Source organism: Pinus tabuliformis, chromosome 9, assembly GCF_031772625.1.
Source record: "Pinus tabuliformis cultivar Carrire ecotype Pingquan chromosome 9, CPIR1, whole genome shotgun sequence".
In the NCBI taxonomy this organism is placed as follows: domain Eukaryota; kingdom Viridiplantae; phylum Streptophyta; class Pinopsida; order Pinales; family Pinaceae; genus Pinus; species Pinus tabuliformis.
The window spans coordinates 1361883769-1361901327 of NC_142307.1; the positions used below are offsets into that span (position 1 = coordinate 1361883769).

General features: G+C 43.3%; 1 protein-coding gene across 1 annotated transcript in view; it reads left to right on the forward strand.

Annotated features, from left to right (window-relative positions):
- The window catches only part of LOC149153561 (putative plastid-lipid-associated protein 13, chloroplastic), a 298602-nt gene that overhangs the window by 169451 nt on the left and 111592 nt on the right, over positions 1–17559 (forward strand). The window lies entirely within an intron of this gene.

A 17559-nucleotide genomic window follows, 5' to 3' on the forward strand; every position in this document is an offset into this window, starting at 1 on the left:
TTGTAGACTTGGAAGCACGTCCAAAGTATATGGATTTCAGGTAAAGTCAATTTTGGAAGGCAAAGTTCAAAGGTTAAGGGAAATGCATATTACAAATAAGTTCTAAGTTTAAAGAAACTAAAAATTCTCTGATTCAAGATGCAGTAAGCGAAGGAAGAGGCTCCTAACTTAGGAGGTCCTGGTTGTCCTTCCCCACAATACTGTCCTCAAGAAGAGAAACTAAAGAGCAACAGTTTGTGATGTGTAGAAAGCAAGAGAAGAGGCTCCTAACTTAGAAGGTCCTGGTTGTCCTTCCTCACAGTTCTACTCCAACAATATTACCATTGCATCAAATCATAAACTGGAATTCAAGAAACAATTCAAGAAATGCAAAATGATGATTTTTAGTTGTGATTCATAATTTGATAGAAAGAGAATTTAACTTAAATCCTTGGTTGTACTTTTGTACGCAAATTAGATTTTAAACCAAAATCATCCAAAAATCATATAGAAATCATAACACATCTAAGTAACTGAATCATAAAACTAAAACAAGAAACACTGAATCAAAACTATGCTAATTTATACAAAATTTAACCAAAGTGTACTTAGCTTGGTATGGGGGCCCTCCAACCTTGCCTTGTACACTTGAAGAACTCTTCAACTACAACTAACTTAATAAAGCATCCACAGCATGAACAACAAATAGAATAGTAGAAATGATTCTTCAAATTATCTCAAAAGTCTCCAATAATCTTAATACAAAATTACCCTCCTTTGAATGGTCCATAAACTCTGTTTAAATAAGAAAATCATAAACAAACTTTGCTATAATGGCTCTAACAGCCTTATCAATCCTAATCCATCCATACAGGTCGAACTCATCAAGTCTGGTTCACAAAATTAGGAAAAATCCCACAAAATAATAAATCTGCTCCTTTTTACTAGGAATTCCTAAATGACAAGTCAAGTTTGACTAGCGTTGATCGGGCCTGTTTTTGCTCAGTTTGACTGAACCAATAGGTGTTTCTTCATCCATGGTTCCCAAGCTTTCCAAATATGCGCTCAGATCTCGCCTAGGTGTCCTGCACATATGACTTCCATGAAGCTATTACGAGAATTTTTAATGCAGTCCAAATTTACTCTTAAAACCCAATTTTTACAAAAAATTCCAAAAATTGAAAAACTTAATTTAGTTACCTGAATATGCAAAATAGGACTAAAATGAGGCATATATAGGTGAAATAAGATGGAATATGGTGGTAAATAAATGGATTTAGGATAGGCAAAAATGACCAAAATTGAGGGCTAACAGGGGTTTAGGTGGAATAGCCGAGTGGCCACCAATATCCACCTAGATCATTCCTCCCCCCTTAGGAAGCAATAGTCACCATTGCGTGCAAAGCCTCCATGAGGTGAGGAAATTTCTGTTGAACCTGGTCCCTAGTGAACCACTTGCCCTGGTGAAGGCGTTGGCCTGCTTTGACAACTCGATATAACTGTATCCTCTGTGGGCGAGTGTTCTTGATTTGTGTGTCCATAATTTGATCAGTTGTGGCTTGTTCCTTGCAGTCCGGGTTGAGCTCTGTTGGTGTGAGCTATTCTGCAATGTTAGATGTGTCCAATAATGGTGGAAACTATAGCCGAAGGAGATCTACATTGAACACTTGGTGCAGAGCAAGGAACGGTGGGATGCTGAGCTCGAAGGCATTGTCACCGATGACCTTGGTGATGGTGTATGGGCCATATTGCAGTGGGCGAATCTTGCAGTGGTGTCTAGCAAGGCGCTCCTTCTACAAATGTAGCCAAACTTTGTCGCCCCCTTGGAACTTGTGCGACACTCGATGCTAATCATTGCGCTGCTTGTACTTAGCATTGGCTCTATCCAATATATCATGGACATTTTGGTGGATGTGTTGAATGTGCTCAATGAAGCTGTTAGCCCTTTCAGCTTCGGACTGAGCATGAACCAAATCTACCTGAGTGGCTGCAAATGGTATGGCCACATCAATGGAGCATAATGGCTAAAATCCCAGCCCTACCTGAAAGGGGTTGTGGCCTATTGAGCTGTGGAGAGCTCTGTTGTAGTTGTTTTGGACATAGGGGAGACTTTCATCCCACGTGCGTGGATGTTTCGAGTTGTACATGCGCAAAATGTGTATGATCATGCTGTTGACAACCTCTGTTTGGCCATCAGTTTGGGGACAATTTGGGGATGGAAAGTCGTGGACTTAATAAGTTTTGTATCCATCATCAACCAAAGACTTGAACAAAATGCACTCAGGAATATGCTGTCCCGATCTGAGACAATGGATTGTGGGATCTCAAAGTGTATCCAGACTCGCTCAAAGAAGAGCTTAGCAGTGGCCTTTGCTGTGATACTCTTCTTGCAGGCCACTATGATGGCCATCTTAAAGAATTTTTCGATGACCACGAAAATGCAATCGTTGCCGTGCTTAGTAGAAGGAATGCCCGACATGTAATCCATGGAGACAGATTTCACAGGTCGGCTAGGAGTAGGTAGAGGAGTATACAGGCCTTGCTTCTTGATGGTTGGTTTGGCAATGGTGCAGGATCTAATGTACTTCCTAACATCCTGATGAAGTTTCAGCCAATAAAAATACTTCTGCAATACTGCCACAATTTTCTCTACTTCGAAATGTCCAACGACCCGACTGTAGTGCACCTCCCAAATCATCTTGGCACACTCACTTGAAGGAACACAAATGTGTCCTAGGTGGCATAACAATGCATCTTGAAGATGAAAATTTGGAACTTGCTTCCCTTCCAGGAGTGTCTGGTATATACTGCAGAATTCTGGATCACTCTTGTAAAGATGTGGCCACCTCGATGTCTCGTGCCCATAGGAGTCGAGCACAGTGATCAGCGCCATGATCGGTGGTCAACTGAGGCAATCAGCGGCGTTATTGGTGCTACCCTTCTTATACTTAATGTTCAAATGGAACTATTGCAGATAGGTGGACTGTTTCTGATGGCGATCGTTCTACAACTTCCCTTGTGTCTATATGAATTGTAGAGGTCGGTGGTCTGTGCTTGCACTGACGGAATGTCTACACAATGGAATACATTTCTTTGTCGTAAGTGGGGTACTTTCGGGTTGTGTGTTAAAGTGTCTCACTGTGGTAAGCCATTGGATGCCCATGCTGAGTAAGAACCCCACCAATAGCATAGTCGAAGGCGTCTGTCTCAATCTCAAATGGTTGTTGCAGGTTTGGTAATGTGAGCACTGGTGTAGAACATAGACGATTCTTCAACTCAGAGAACGCTTTTTGTTGGGTTTTCGACCAAAAAAACTTTGCTTTTGCTTTGCCCTTGTTGACTTGACTTAGAGGCCAAGTGATATGAGAGAACCCCAACATGAACCTATGGTAGAAATTGGCAAGACCCAAAAAGATGCGGAGCTCTATTAGAGTGGTTGGGGCTGGCCAATCCCGAATGACTGTGTCTTGGATGGGTCCACATGTACACCCTGCTCATCAATGATGTATTCTAGATATTGAACCTGGGTCAGGCCAAAGGTGCATTTCTCCAAGTTAGCATACATCGTATGTTGTTGCAGGGTTTGAAGGACTTGTCGGATATGGTGGAGGTACTCTTCCCAGCTCTGGCTGAAGATCAAGATGTCATCTAAATACACTGCCATGGATGCATTGGTGAAGGGTCGCAAGATGTCGTCCATCAGTCTCATGAAGATTGCAGGGGCGTTCGTCAATCCGAACGGCATGACCAACCATTCAAAAAAGCCCTCCTTGGATTTGAAGGCAGTGTTCCACACATCAGAGGGTTCGATAGGAACCTGGTGATAACCTAACTTCAAGTCAATCTTGTTGAAATATTTGGGCCCTTTGAGCTGGTCCAGAAGGTCATCAATCCACAAGATTTGATACCTATTCCGGACAGTGATATTGTTTAGTGCCTGATAGTCAATATAGAGCCTCTAGGTCCCATCATTCTTCTGTACCAATACAATCGGGCTCCCACAAGGTGATGAGCTTGGCTTGATGTGCCCTTTCTGCAATAGTTCCTGAATCTGCCTCTTAATCTCATCGTTCTCCAGAACAGAGCATTGATAGATCGGTCCATTGGGCAGCGACACGCCCGGGGTCAGATCGATGGATTGCTTGACTTGACAGTGCAGAGGTAGCCCTGTGGGTGAGGAGAAAATATCCCTGTACTCCTCCATGACCTTGTCCATCTGTTGTTGCTGTGCAGAGGAGCCCTGCCTAGAAGCCGTAGCCATAACCTTCTTCTTTCCATGGGGGCGAATCATAAGGAAAAAAAATTCCGGTCTGGTAAATGATCTTACTGCATTGCTTTGTAGTGATCAAAGAGATGGCGGTAGGCGGGGCTACCTTCAGTATCCTGTACAACTTATTAGCCAAAGTAATAATCATAGAGCGAGGTTTAGACTTGTAGACAACACGTCGCTTCCACAAGTATGGTTGTCCTAACAATACATCACAAACTTCAAGCGGAGCAATGTCACACAGTACCTAATCCGTGAAGGGCTTGATGCTGTAGGGAAGGCGACACTGTGGGTTGACGCCAAGATCACGTCCTTGGTGAAGCCACCTGATGGTGTACGACTGTGGATGTGTTCTAGTCTTTAGGCCTAGCCGCTTCACGACCTCTGCTAAAATGAGGTTATTTTGGTTCCCCCTGTCGATAATGAACTGCAGCAGAGAACCCTTCACCCACATCTGTGAATGGAAGAGGCATTCCCCCTCCTCTGGATCGTCAGGCTCAATCTTTTGGATCTTGGTGGTGGCCATAGTGACACTAGGCTTCGTATCAATGACTTGCTTCCCTTTGTTATTTCCCTTATCGGGTTTTGATTTAGAGTTGGAACTTGCGTTTGATTCAGAAGCCTCCAGCTTGGGCACCAGTGACTGCTTGGCCCGACACTCACTTGTATTGTGAGTGGAGCTCTTATAGAACTCACACCATTTTCCCGTGTCCTTCTTCGTCTTCGTGGTGTTGTTCTTTGCTTGCGGCTTCAGCGGGTTGTCTTGGGTAGCTCCGCCTTGGCTTGGTCCTTTGTTTTGTGGTTTGGGGGCGCCTTTCCGTTGCTTCAGATTTGCAGATCCAAAGTCCCGCTTCTGTTTAAACTTCTGCTTAATCTTGGCAGCGTACCAATACGCTGTGCTGAGTGAGGAAATGTCCATGAACTCCATCTCGCCTTGGATGTGCTTGTGTAGACCGCCACAGTACTTGAGCACCAAATGCCGCTGAGTACCCTTGATACCCAGCTTCGTGCGAAGGGTATGGAAAATATTTGTGAAGTCTGGCACATCTTGGTCCCTTCCCTGCCGTAGCGTCGTCCACTTTATGTATTTGTCTTCATAGCTCCCAACAGGGTAATATTGTTCCTTGATGGCGTCTCGAAAATAATTCCAAGTGGGTGCGATTGAAAACAATGAGGGTTCACTCTCGTCCTTTTGTTCACAGTAGGTTTCCCACCAGTTCTTGACGTGTGGGGAGGCTTTGAGAAGTGCACAAGTAATATTTTCCCAATTGGAAAAGTCATGAACTGAAAAATATCCTTCCAACAGATTTAACCATTTATCTACGATGTCTGCATCTATCAAGACTTCGAATATGGGAATATCGAAGTTAACTTGTACCTTAAAAGGAGTGGCACCTCTAGAGTGGTTGCTGGATGAAGATGCATTGCTTGTGGGTAACGATCGAAGGATCTGGGCAAAGTTATCCATCATCGCGTCCCTCTGTCGCTCGAGGGCTTCCTCGAGCAACATTTTGAAAGGATCTCCTACCCCCTCATCTTTCTTTTCTTCTGCCATGGGAGGTCGTCGAGTTTTGTGAGGCTGATCATACAATGGCTCAACCAGGTCAAGCTCTAACTCCTTATACACTGACCTCGTTGGGGACATGCAAAGAAAAACAAAGAAAGAGCAAACCGCTCTGATACCACTGATCTAAACATAAACAGGAACGCAGCAACATACATATATAATCATAAACACAAAGATGCAGCAGAAAAACACTTCATTGCATTAATAGAAAAATACTGAACTATGCTTACAAATAGAATGGAAATAAGATAACTCGGGTGATGGTAGCTTATCTCTGAGAAGAGATGTGGCGGCTACATGCCTCTGAACTATGTTATAATGAGGCTTAAGGGCCTATTTATTAATGGAAAACATGAGAAAACCCTAAACAACCAAAACACTAATCCCAGGAGATGTAACACCAAGAGTTTGTGGGCCCTATTGGGTTTAGTTGGGCAGCCAACTTCCTGGGGTCGTAACTTGGTCATATTATCTTCGTTTTGCGCGTACGATACCTTGTTGGAAAGGTCTCACCGAGTACTACAGGGTTCGCCACAAGCCCTTGCCCACAGCTATGGGCTTGCCACAGACCCCAAAAAAACGCTGTTTAGGGGGTCAAAACTGCTCCGGAAGATCAGGACCCTAAAAACTACTAAAAATAGTAAACGTTGAAATGAACAAGGAAACATATGAACTGACTAGGGGGTCTAGGTAGAATAGGCGGGTGGCCACCAATATCCACCTGGATTAGTTCCTAATTAGGAAAACAATGATATGCAAAGCAAAACAATACATGCAACACAAATTTTCTAAACATTCAGTGAACACCCATAAAAACTTCATAAATGTCAACCAACTGAGCCATTTTATTAAATAATTGGAGCAAGAGTACAATGGTGTGGAAGGAGTGCACCTCGGCTTGCCTCAAAGGCAAGCTTGACAAGACCCAGGTGATAAAATAGAAAGCTTAGATGAGAGAACGAGCTGCTCCAATGATGCTCTGCACTGCCTCAGAAAACTGCACTGTCTGCTGGAAACCCCACTTTCGGTTCTGAGAAAATTCTATAAAATTAGCCCCAAGCTCCTCTCAAATAACCTAGCAAAAGATAGAAATTATTTGGTCTGATTCTGACCCCTGAAATTCAGCCCCAATTACCACGCCCTCCTCCAACAGCTGGGAAATATGGCCTGTCAGCTAAGTCCCTGAAAAATACCTCCAATCACTTCCAAAATGTTGAGCCTCACTACCCCAAAGTTCTCCTTATTTCTCCCAGCAAAACCTAGCTCCAAAACAAAACCTTCAAACTCCTATGTGTCCAGAAAATAGCTACTACGCAGGCCCTGGATGCACAAATTCGTGTTGCCTCAATCAACTACCTCCTGCCCTTAAACTCCTTAATTAGACTGATCTCCCCCTGAAGATTGTTGCCAAATTTCTCTCAACAAACACTATCTGGAAGACAACTGAAATGAGCCCAGTGTGATCCCCTCCTGCGTCCTTCTGGAATACGTACTAGTTGAGTGAGTGATTGTGTGTTGAGCTCTAAATCCCTCCAAACTCTTCTCCAAATTGGTATGATCTAACCTCCCTAGGGTGGCACTCGTAGTCCCCTGAAGAAAGGGTGAGCTCTCCGCTTGGAAATTCGGTGCTGAACAAGAATGTGACCTGGCTAAGTAGCTCGAGCAACAATAGAAAGTTCAATTGGCAAAAGACCCCAAAAGTGATTGAGCTTCTATTTATAATTTGTGAGTTCCTATTCCCATGTGGGCCCCTCCAACAAGCTTGTTGACCCACTTCCTTGGCTATTTGAATTCCCTCCTTGGAAAGTGTGTTTTCCCCATGCATGTGGCCCCCACGTCCACTAGAAAAGACATTTCGACCTCCCTTTTCTCCTAAGTCTTTCTCCAAAAATTTGTGGGTCCCATGGTCACCATAAATGCCAAAATTTTGGAAATAAACTTATAGGTAAATTAATCTATTAAGGAACATTACAATCCTCCCCTCCCAAACATTGCTTTTCCCCAAGCAACTTTAGTGCAGGATGCTCAAGTATGTGCTCACCCTCCCAAGTGGCATCCTCATCCGGCAAGCTCCTCCAGCGTACTAAGTACTCCATGATGGTTCTGCTCCTCAACTTCCACTCCCTAGTCTCCAAAATAGCTTCTAGTTCCAGAACCAAATGCCCGTCATCATCAAGTGGAGGCAACTTTGTAGCTGCTGTCACCTGCGGCCCTAACACCTTCTCGAGGCATGCGACATGAAAGACGTTGTGAATCTTGCTCCCTGGTGGAAGTTCCAACTCATAGGCCACCTCCCCACCTCTCCTAGTCACCCTTTACGACCCAAAGAAACGTGGTTGTAGCTTCTTGGCCCCCTTCTGCTTCAATCTAGACTGGCGATATGGCCGTAGCCTCAGGAAGACCAAGTCCCCCTCCTCAAACTGCCTCTCAATCCTGTGCCTATTTGCATACATATTTTTTCTGATTTTGGTTTGTCAATAAGTTATCCTTGAGAGCCTTGAGGATATCTTGGCTCCCTTGGATCCAATCTTTGGCCTTTGGGGCTCGACTATCTCCAAAAACAATGTCAGCGAAAGGCAAAGCATCAGTATCGTACAAGGCACAGAAAGGTGACATACCAATGGACATGTGATGGGTGGTGTTGTAGCAGTACTCGCCCAAATGCAACCACCGAATTCATGCTCTCTGCTGCTCGGTCACATAGTTCCGTAGATTTCCCTCCAACCATTTGTTGACCCTCTCAGTTTGACCGTTGGTCTGTGGTTGTTAACTAGTGCTCGGGGTAAGCTCAATGCCTACTAATTTGAAAATCTCTTGCCAGAATGCCCCCATGAACCGATTGTCTCTATAACTGACTATGGTCTTAGGGAGTCCATGCAAGTGAAACACCTCCCTGAAGAACAACTCAGCCACCTGTGATGCTGAATACCGTGTCAGAATGGCGAAGAAGTGAGCATATTTGGTCAACCGATCCACCACCACATACATACAATCTCTGCCTTGCACCATAGGAGCCCCATGATAAAATCCATGGAGATACTCTCCCACTTCCCCTCAGGGATGGGAAGTGGCTGCAACAACCCAGCTGGATAGGTTAACTCCTCCTTATTCCTTTGGCAAGCCTCACAGTCCTGCACATATCTCAATACGTCCCCCTTGAGGCCTTTCCATGTGAATCACTCTAATCGTCATATATGTCTTCCGGAACCCCTGGTGCCTTGATAGTGGAGAGTCATGAGTTGCATGGAGAATCCTCTCCCTCAATTGTGAACCCGACACCAAAAATATGTGCCCCTTGTAGTATATGATGCCAACCATCACCCTGTAACGCTCATTAGTGTGAATACCCTCCAAAATCTCGGATGCCCGTTGATCCTTGGAGTAATCCACCAACAACTGCGCCTTCCAATTGTGGCAAATGCTCATGAGTGAAAGTGTCGTGGGCCTCCTGGATAATGCATCTGCTACCACATTGTGCTTGCACTTGACATACTCAATATCAAAGTCGTTGGCCTGCACCTTGCTGACCCATCTCTGCTGCCCCATAAAATGGTGAAGACTATTGTGATCAGTCTTCACTCGAAATCTATTGCCCACCAAATATTGCCGGAATTTGGCCAACACATGCATGATGGCCAACATCTCCTTGTCGTAAATAGAATACGACCTCTCATGTGGAAGGAGATTTTGACTCTCAAAAGAGATGGGGTGTCCCTCTTGTGATAAAACTGTGCCAACCCCCTCACCTGATGCATCACACTCCAAGCTGAACGACTGAGTGAAATCCTGGAGTGCCAAAACTGGGCAACTACTCATCACCTCAGTAAGGCGAACAAATGCCGACTGCGCTTTGTATGTCCATGCAAAAGCCCCCTTCTTCGTCAAATCTGTGAGGGGAGCTGCTAACTGTGAGAAGCCCCTTACGAACTTCCTATAATAGGTGCATATGCTTATAAATACCCTCAACTCGGTCACATTCTGGGGCTTTGACCAATCCCGGATGGCCCTGATCTTCTCCTCATGCATCCTCACTCTGTCTGCGCCTATGTTGCACGGGTTCCCGCACCCGGGGGTGGGGTTCTCGAACCCGTCCCGGGTTCCCGCACCCAAGTACCGGATTCGGGTACGGGTTCTTCCTAGAAGAACCCAGAAGAACCGGGTTCTTCAAAAAAAAATTGGGTTCTTTTCCTTTAATGGGTTCTTGGATTCTTGGGTTCTTCGGGTTGGGTTCTTTGGGTTCTTTTAAGGCTTGCCGGAATGAATGTCACAATTTCTTGCTGTTTCGGACTGTCTGCAACATGAGCCACAACTGTCAGTCCACTTCTATACACTCAATTTGCCTCCTACAGCTGCGGCATATTCCCTCCTCCTTGTTGTTGTCAAACGCTGAGCTGTAGGGCTTGATTCATGCCACTGTTTACATAAAACAGCTCACTGTTCACTAAGGAACAGACCTTGACCTCCCTATGCAAACTCCTGTACCCAACCGAAGCCCTAAACAGAGATGACAATGCCACAAACTTACCTCTACTCAGGCCAGACTTGTTAAATTTTTAATTTTTTATACTATATACTATAATATGAGAAGTATACGTTTCAGTTCTTTTAACCTGAAATAGTTGCAATTAGATTAATAAAGCACAGAAAATCTTCATCATTTTTTGCATTAATGAATGGCATTACATAAATGCATTCATACACTGAATATAGCTCTGTGCTATTCTTTACAATATAAACCGTTCAGTGAGAATGTATTTCAACTCAATCATCTACACAACATTCAAGCCAGTTCATTATCTACCCTCTATCAATGGTGTTGCTTGCCCTTGCAATGTAATTTCACCATGGATCAACAAAATCCAATTAAATGGTTCAGAATTTGTTCAGGAAAAAGTAAAACATTTCATAGTATATGTATTTTAATTTTTGAAAAATTGAATCATTACATTAACATATAAATTCTGTGGTTTTTTTAAGGCTTGTGGCTACATTAAAGTATAAATTATGGCTGCTGGCAGCATATATTTCACTGCTGTCCCACAAAACACACAAGGCAGCCCAATAAAATAAAGTTTAAAATGTTGAGTCTTTGAGAACTCAGAATACTTTAGGATTTTTGAGCGTACTCCTGAGTTTGTAGGAAACTTGGCTAGTGTATCTCAGTCAGTTGTGTGTGACAAAATCTGTCCCATGTCATGATTCATGTTAATATGTAAACAATGAACAGTTTTTTGGTGATAAATTTTGAAATTTCAATGTCAATGTTGAATGTTCAATGATGTGCATGTTTAAATGATTATTATTAAAGTTTTCTTGTTTAAAGTTGAAAAAATATACAAATTCAAATTTCATATATATCATTAATTTTAAATTTATAATTTATAAAATATAATTATTAAAATTTAATATTATTATATTACCCGACGAACCCACGCACCATGTTTCCAAAAATGCCGTCCCCGTCCCCGTCCCCGTTCCCATCCCCGAACCCACGTTTCCTGGAAACATAGGTCTGCGCCAATGATGTGCCCCAAGTAGAGCATCTCTGTCAGCCCAAACTCACACTTGGACAACTTGGCGTAAAAATGCTACTCCTCTAAGACGTGCAACACCACCTCCAGGTGCTGCAAATGCTCCTTCCACGTCCGACTATAAATCAAAATATCGTCAAAGAACACCAATACAAACTTTTGCAACTGCCCACGGAATACATGATTCATGCACCACTGAAAAGTGGCATGTGCATTGGTTAGCCCAAAGGGCATGACCAAAAACTCGAAAATGCCCATAGTGGCACTTGAAAGCCATCTTGGGGATGTTTTGATTCCTCACCTTGATCTGGTGGTACCCCGAGCACAAATCTATCTTAGAGAAGTACTTGGCTCCTCTAAGCTCATCCATCAACTCATCAATGCGCGGAATGGGGTAGTGGTTCTTCAAAGTCTTCTTGTTGAGCGCCCTACAATCAATGCACATGCGCAAAGTCCCATCCTTCTTCTTCACTAGAACAACTGATGAAGTGAAGGGACTAGAGCTCGGCCTAATGTGCCCCAACGCCTACAACTCCCTAATGGCACGCTCAGTCTCGTCCTTGTAGGCCTTGGGATGCCTATAAGGAGTGGTGATAACTACCTACACCCTAGGCTTTAGCTCAATCGTGTGCTCAAATCCTGTCACGTGGTTTCCCTGGTGGTATGTCCCAAACACTACCGGTTACCTGTCCAAGATGGCCTATATGTCTGCGTGTGGTGGCTTGGGCTGCCCTCCAACCTCTGAAATCCTCGGCTCCACTGCCCATTCTATGTCTCCATGCCTTAAGTCAGCCTCCATCCTGTGCGCTGAAACTGTTTATGGAGGATATGAATGCATGCCCTTAAGAACCACTAGCTTGCCATCCGACCCTGTGAACTCAATTTCCAGTTTCCTCCAATCAGTAGTGACCCGACCAAGGGAGCAGAGCCACTGGACACCCATCACCACGTTGGTGTTTGACACATCCACAACAAATAAATGATTTGTCACCAAGTAGTTCCCCATGGTCACTGTCAATGCAGTGACATATTGGGTGCACTGCATAGTCCTATCCCCCGACACCAAAGATGAGAACCCCTTGAACTCCTCTATAGTGATACCCCACCTCTGAACCATCTAGGCATCAATGAAATTGTGGGTAGCCCCAATGTCTACCAAGACTGAGACACACTGTCCCTGCACTGTGCCTCGGATCCTCAAGGTCAAAAATTTGACAATTCCACGGAAAGAAGCGAGGTATCCCCCAGATGGTGCAAAATATGCTCCCCCAGGTGGTGGTGGTCCCCTCTCTACTTGAACCTCATTGCCTCCCCCGCCAATCTCCAACTCCACATCATCCTCCTGGTTACTATCCGAGAAGACCTCGATGTAGTGGGCCTTGCCCGCTGTGCACCGGTGGCTTAGTGCCCATGGCTCTCGACAAGTAAAACATAGTTTCCTCCTCTAGAGGTCTCTCCTGGTCTCCTCATCTAACTGCCCACGCCCCTGGGCTACTTGTTGTGGTGGGGGCCTAGTGTCATTCCCCTTCTGTGGGTAGGGAGTCCGTGATGGAATGGGTGCTCTAGTCTTGGGGATTACCCCCTGCAAATCCCTAGCACAAGTCACAACCTCCTGCAAAGTAGTGGGTTTGCAAGACTTCACCAATCCACACAATGGTTCAAGCAACTTCTTTATAAATGTGTACACTCTCTTGGCATTGGACAAGTTTGGCACCATGACTGAAACCCTCAAAAACTCCGATATGTAATGCTTTGGGTGGCTAGTTTGCCTAAGTTGGGTCAACTCCCTGAAGTGAGCCTCTGGGTCCCTCCTATCAAAATGCTTCACCACTCTCCGTGTGAAGTCCTCATAGGAGGTCATGCTGGCATGCCCTAGTGTGGACAAGCCATGAAACCACCAATCGTGTGCCTCCCCCTCCAAGTGCAAGGTAGCCATTTTGATGGCTTCCACCTCCGTCATCTGATTAAGCTGGAAATAGGTATCCAACTTCTCCACCCAAGCTCGAGCTGTGCACTTGGTAGAGCCATCATACGTGGGGAAATACATCCTCCCAATAGTACGTTGCAACTCTGAACTCTGTGTGCTCGGTCCCCCACTGTACCTGCCCTTCTCATTTTGTTTGAGTTGGAAATAATCTCTAAAGGACAAGGCTGCCTTGAAATCTTCCCCCATGGATTGCCACTCCCTGAAATAATCTCCCATGGGCATCTGGTCATCTGACCCACCTTGCTCACTAGGTGTTGATGGTAGAAAAGTAGGCAGCGTGGTCCTGGTTGGCCCATTGAAAGCTGGTGGGTGAGTGGTTGGTGAAGGGTGGTCGTACTGTTGTGAGGCCCCTGAAGTCTCTCCAAATAGGAACTCACGATGGATGCTCTTGTCCCTATTCTACTGCTTGATCTCCTCCAACATCTCCTTCTGCCCCTTAGCTAAATCATTTAGGGCCTTCAAGAGGCTATCAAATGTTGCTTCCTCCTTACTCTTTGGCTCCCCCATATTTGCTACTACTATTGCCTTCCCACATGCCTCAGTATCAGGTGTAATCTCCAACTCCCTCTCCCTGCTTCAGTACCTCTGTCTTCGGTAAGTCACGTTCTGCCTATCCTCCTCGTTCATAGGAAAGTTCCCCCATGGCTGAGCCAAGATCAGAGCTTTGATACCACTGTAATGTTCCTAATTAGGAAAAACAGTGATATGCAAAGCAAAACAGTACATGCAACACAATTTTAGAACATTCAGTGAACACCCATAAAAAATCCAGAAATGTCAACCAACTGAGACATTTTACTAAATAATTGGAGCAAGAGTACAATGGTGTGGAAGGAGTGCACCTGGGCTTGCCTTAGAAGCAAGCTTGACAAGACCCAGGTGATAAAATAGAAAGCCCAGATGAGAGAACGAGCTGCTCCAATGATGCCCTGCGCTGCCCCAGAAAACTGCATTGTCTGTTGGAAAGATACTGCTGGAAACCCCACTTCTAGTGCTCAGAAAATTCTGTAAAATTAGCCCCAAGATCCTCTCAAATAACCCACCAAAACCTAGAAAGGGTTTGGTCTGGTTCTGACCCTCGAAATTTGACCCCAATTACCACGTCCTCCTCCAACAGCTGGGAAATACAGCCTATCTGCAAACTCCCTGAAAAATCCCTCCCAACACTCCCAAAATGCTGAGTCTCACTACCCCAAAGTTCTCCTTATTTCTCCCGGCAAAACCCAGCTCCAAAACACTTCCCTCAAACTCCTACGTGTCCAGAAAATAGCTACTGTGCAGGCCCTAGATGCACAAATTTGTGTTGCCTTCAATCAACAACCTCTTGCCCCAAAACTCCTTCATTAGACTGATCTACCCCTGAAGCTCCTATGCCAAATTTCTCCTGGCAAACACTATCCGGAAGACAACTAAAATGAGCCTAGCGTGATCCCCTCCTGCGTCCTCCTGGAATACGTTCTAGCTGAGTGAGTGGCTGTGTTGAGCTCTAAATCCCTCCAATCTCTTGTCCAAATTGGTACGATGTAACCTCCCTAGGGTGGCACTTGTAGTCCCTTGAAGAAAGGGTGAGCTCTCCGCTTGGAAAAATCGGTGCTGAACAACAATGTGTCTCGGCTAAGCAGCTCGAGTAACAATAGAAAGTTCAATTGGCAAAAGGCCCCAAAAGTGGGTGAGCTTCTTCTATTTATAATTTGTGAGTTCCTTTTCCCATGTGGGTCCCTCCAACAAGCTTTTCGACCCCCTTCCTTGCCTATTTGAATTCCCTCCTTGGCAAGCGTGTTTTCCCCATGCGTGTGGCCCACACGGTCCACTAGCAAAAACATTTCGGCCTCCCTTTTCTCCTAAGTCTTTCTCCAAAAATTCGTGGGTCCCATGGTCACCAAAAATGCCAAAATTGTGGAAATAAACTTAAGGTAAATTAATCTAGGAAGGGACATTACATGGACTTTCAAATTAACAAGTCATTTTGACTTTGATCTATTGTACTCTCTCTCTGCTGATTTGATATTAATAATAAGAAGATTTGATCAAGGGTTTTCCCCATCTTGGGGTTTTTCCTTGGCTTGTGCCATATTATTGTGTCCTCTTGTTTTGTCTTGTCTTTGTCATTTATTGCATATGTTCTTTCTTCAGTTACTGTCAATATAATTATGATTCATGTGATTGCTAATGGATTAATAAATGGGGTAATATGGAATATTGAAGCAACTGTCCTAAGCAAAGAACATGTTAACCTAAAAATTAACATCCTCATTCAATGAACTATACATCTTCAATAGCATGTCCTTCATATTGATGACATGCGCATTGCATATTTTGATTCCATTGACTAGGACATTCTCATTAATGAGGTTGCCCTCCTTTACTAGGCTATCCTCATTACTGAGGTTGTCGTCGTCATTGAGGACTTTTTTCAATAAATAATTTTATTATGTCTTTCTAAGTCAGTTTCTATTTTAATGACACGATCAATGATAATTTTTTGAATTTCAATGCATCATTGCTTCATGTATGTTATGAAATTTTGGGGCTTTGGCTCGGGACCTGTCAAGGGTGCTTCCAGCCTCTTAGATTCTTCAGTTGAGGGCTTTTCTCCAGCCTCCTAGATCCCTCAGTTGAGGGCTTCTCTCCAGCTTACAGACCCTTAAGAAGGGATTAGGTATATAATCCTGTATTGTGTCAATTTTTATACTTTCATATTCATTAAGTCAGGACTGCTTACGAGGCATGTTATCCCCTGCATGATATCATCCTTCGTCATGTCTTTTAAACTTGCCGTAGACTTTATCACTCGTGAAAATATTTTCATGAAAACTTTTGTCCAGATTGCATTTGTAGCATTTTCCTTGTTGCTTTGGCCTACAGACATCTTCATTGGTTCCCTTCCATGGGATTGTGTATATAAATCTAAGTTGCACTAAAACGGATACGGGAACGGATACGGATACGGGGTTTGAAACGGATACGACAAATTTTCAAAATATGAGGATACGATACGGCAAGGAAACGGCATGCACATATATATATATATATATATTTCATATTACCATTCATCTTTTAGAATCTAGAATCTATATCTAAAAATGCATAGTCATCGTCATGAATTCAACATAAACAAATCATCATCATCAATTCAGCATAAACATTGTCATCATCATTAGTGATTATTATAACATTCAACATATTATCATCATCATTAATAATGTAATCAGAAATGCAACAGCCTTTGTGCTTTCGGGTCCAACTCCTTCAAAGAACGTGTCATGCATGGCAGATGATATCTATCTTCCTTGCATGACAATTAAAAGTCCCATGGGATCATTGGGATATTCCATCAAGACCTATTTGAACATTTCAATCTTCTCAATGTCAGCTTGGTCTCGTGACTATATGTAGGCACAAGATTGGCTAGAGAAGATTTGTTATATTGGAGGGATTTGTGAAATCAAAAGCAAAATCAATGACAATTAACAAAACCTTAACCAAAATGAAAATTAATCGCTCAAATAAATATCTTTATGAAGACATTCATCAAACCCCTTTATTTGCATTTTTGAACATCTATCTTTTTCTTAGTAAGAATTTTTGATAAATATATGGAGTGTCGTTGTTTCTAAAGATTTAGAAAAGATTTTATGAGACTCTGTTTATAGTGAGTTTATTTGCAAATCTGATTTCTTCATTTTTATTATTTATTTATGGCTATGCGAATTTTCAATCTTTTTAACATTTTAAGGGTGGATTCTGATCACAATTTTCGTGGATCTGTTTTACCGGAAACGGATCCAAAAAAAATTTAAATCCCTTGGAAACGTATCCAATTCCAAATCTAAAGTTTCCAATTTTTTGAAACGGCACAAAAACGTTTTTACAACGTTTCGGACAAGAATCGTATCCGTTTATGTATCGGAAACGGGGATCCGCGTTTCCGGAAAATTCTTCAGGAGTTTCTGGTAACTTAGATATAAATGTTATCTGCAATTTATCTCTATAAGTTTGAGGGTGTCCTATAGGGTCAACTGTGAAATTCACTATCAAAAGGTCAGCCAAATCAATAAAAAATTACATGAGGAACACTTTCATTTTGTTTTTTATATATCAAAAGAACAGGATAATCTGTTTTTAGTGCACATAGTTTGACGTACTTTAAAGGCAACTTGTCTCTTATTGTTTTACATGGTTTTACTTTTTAAATGCAAATGTTATTTGTGTTAGAAAATATCCATGC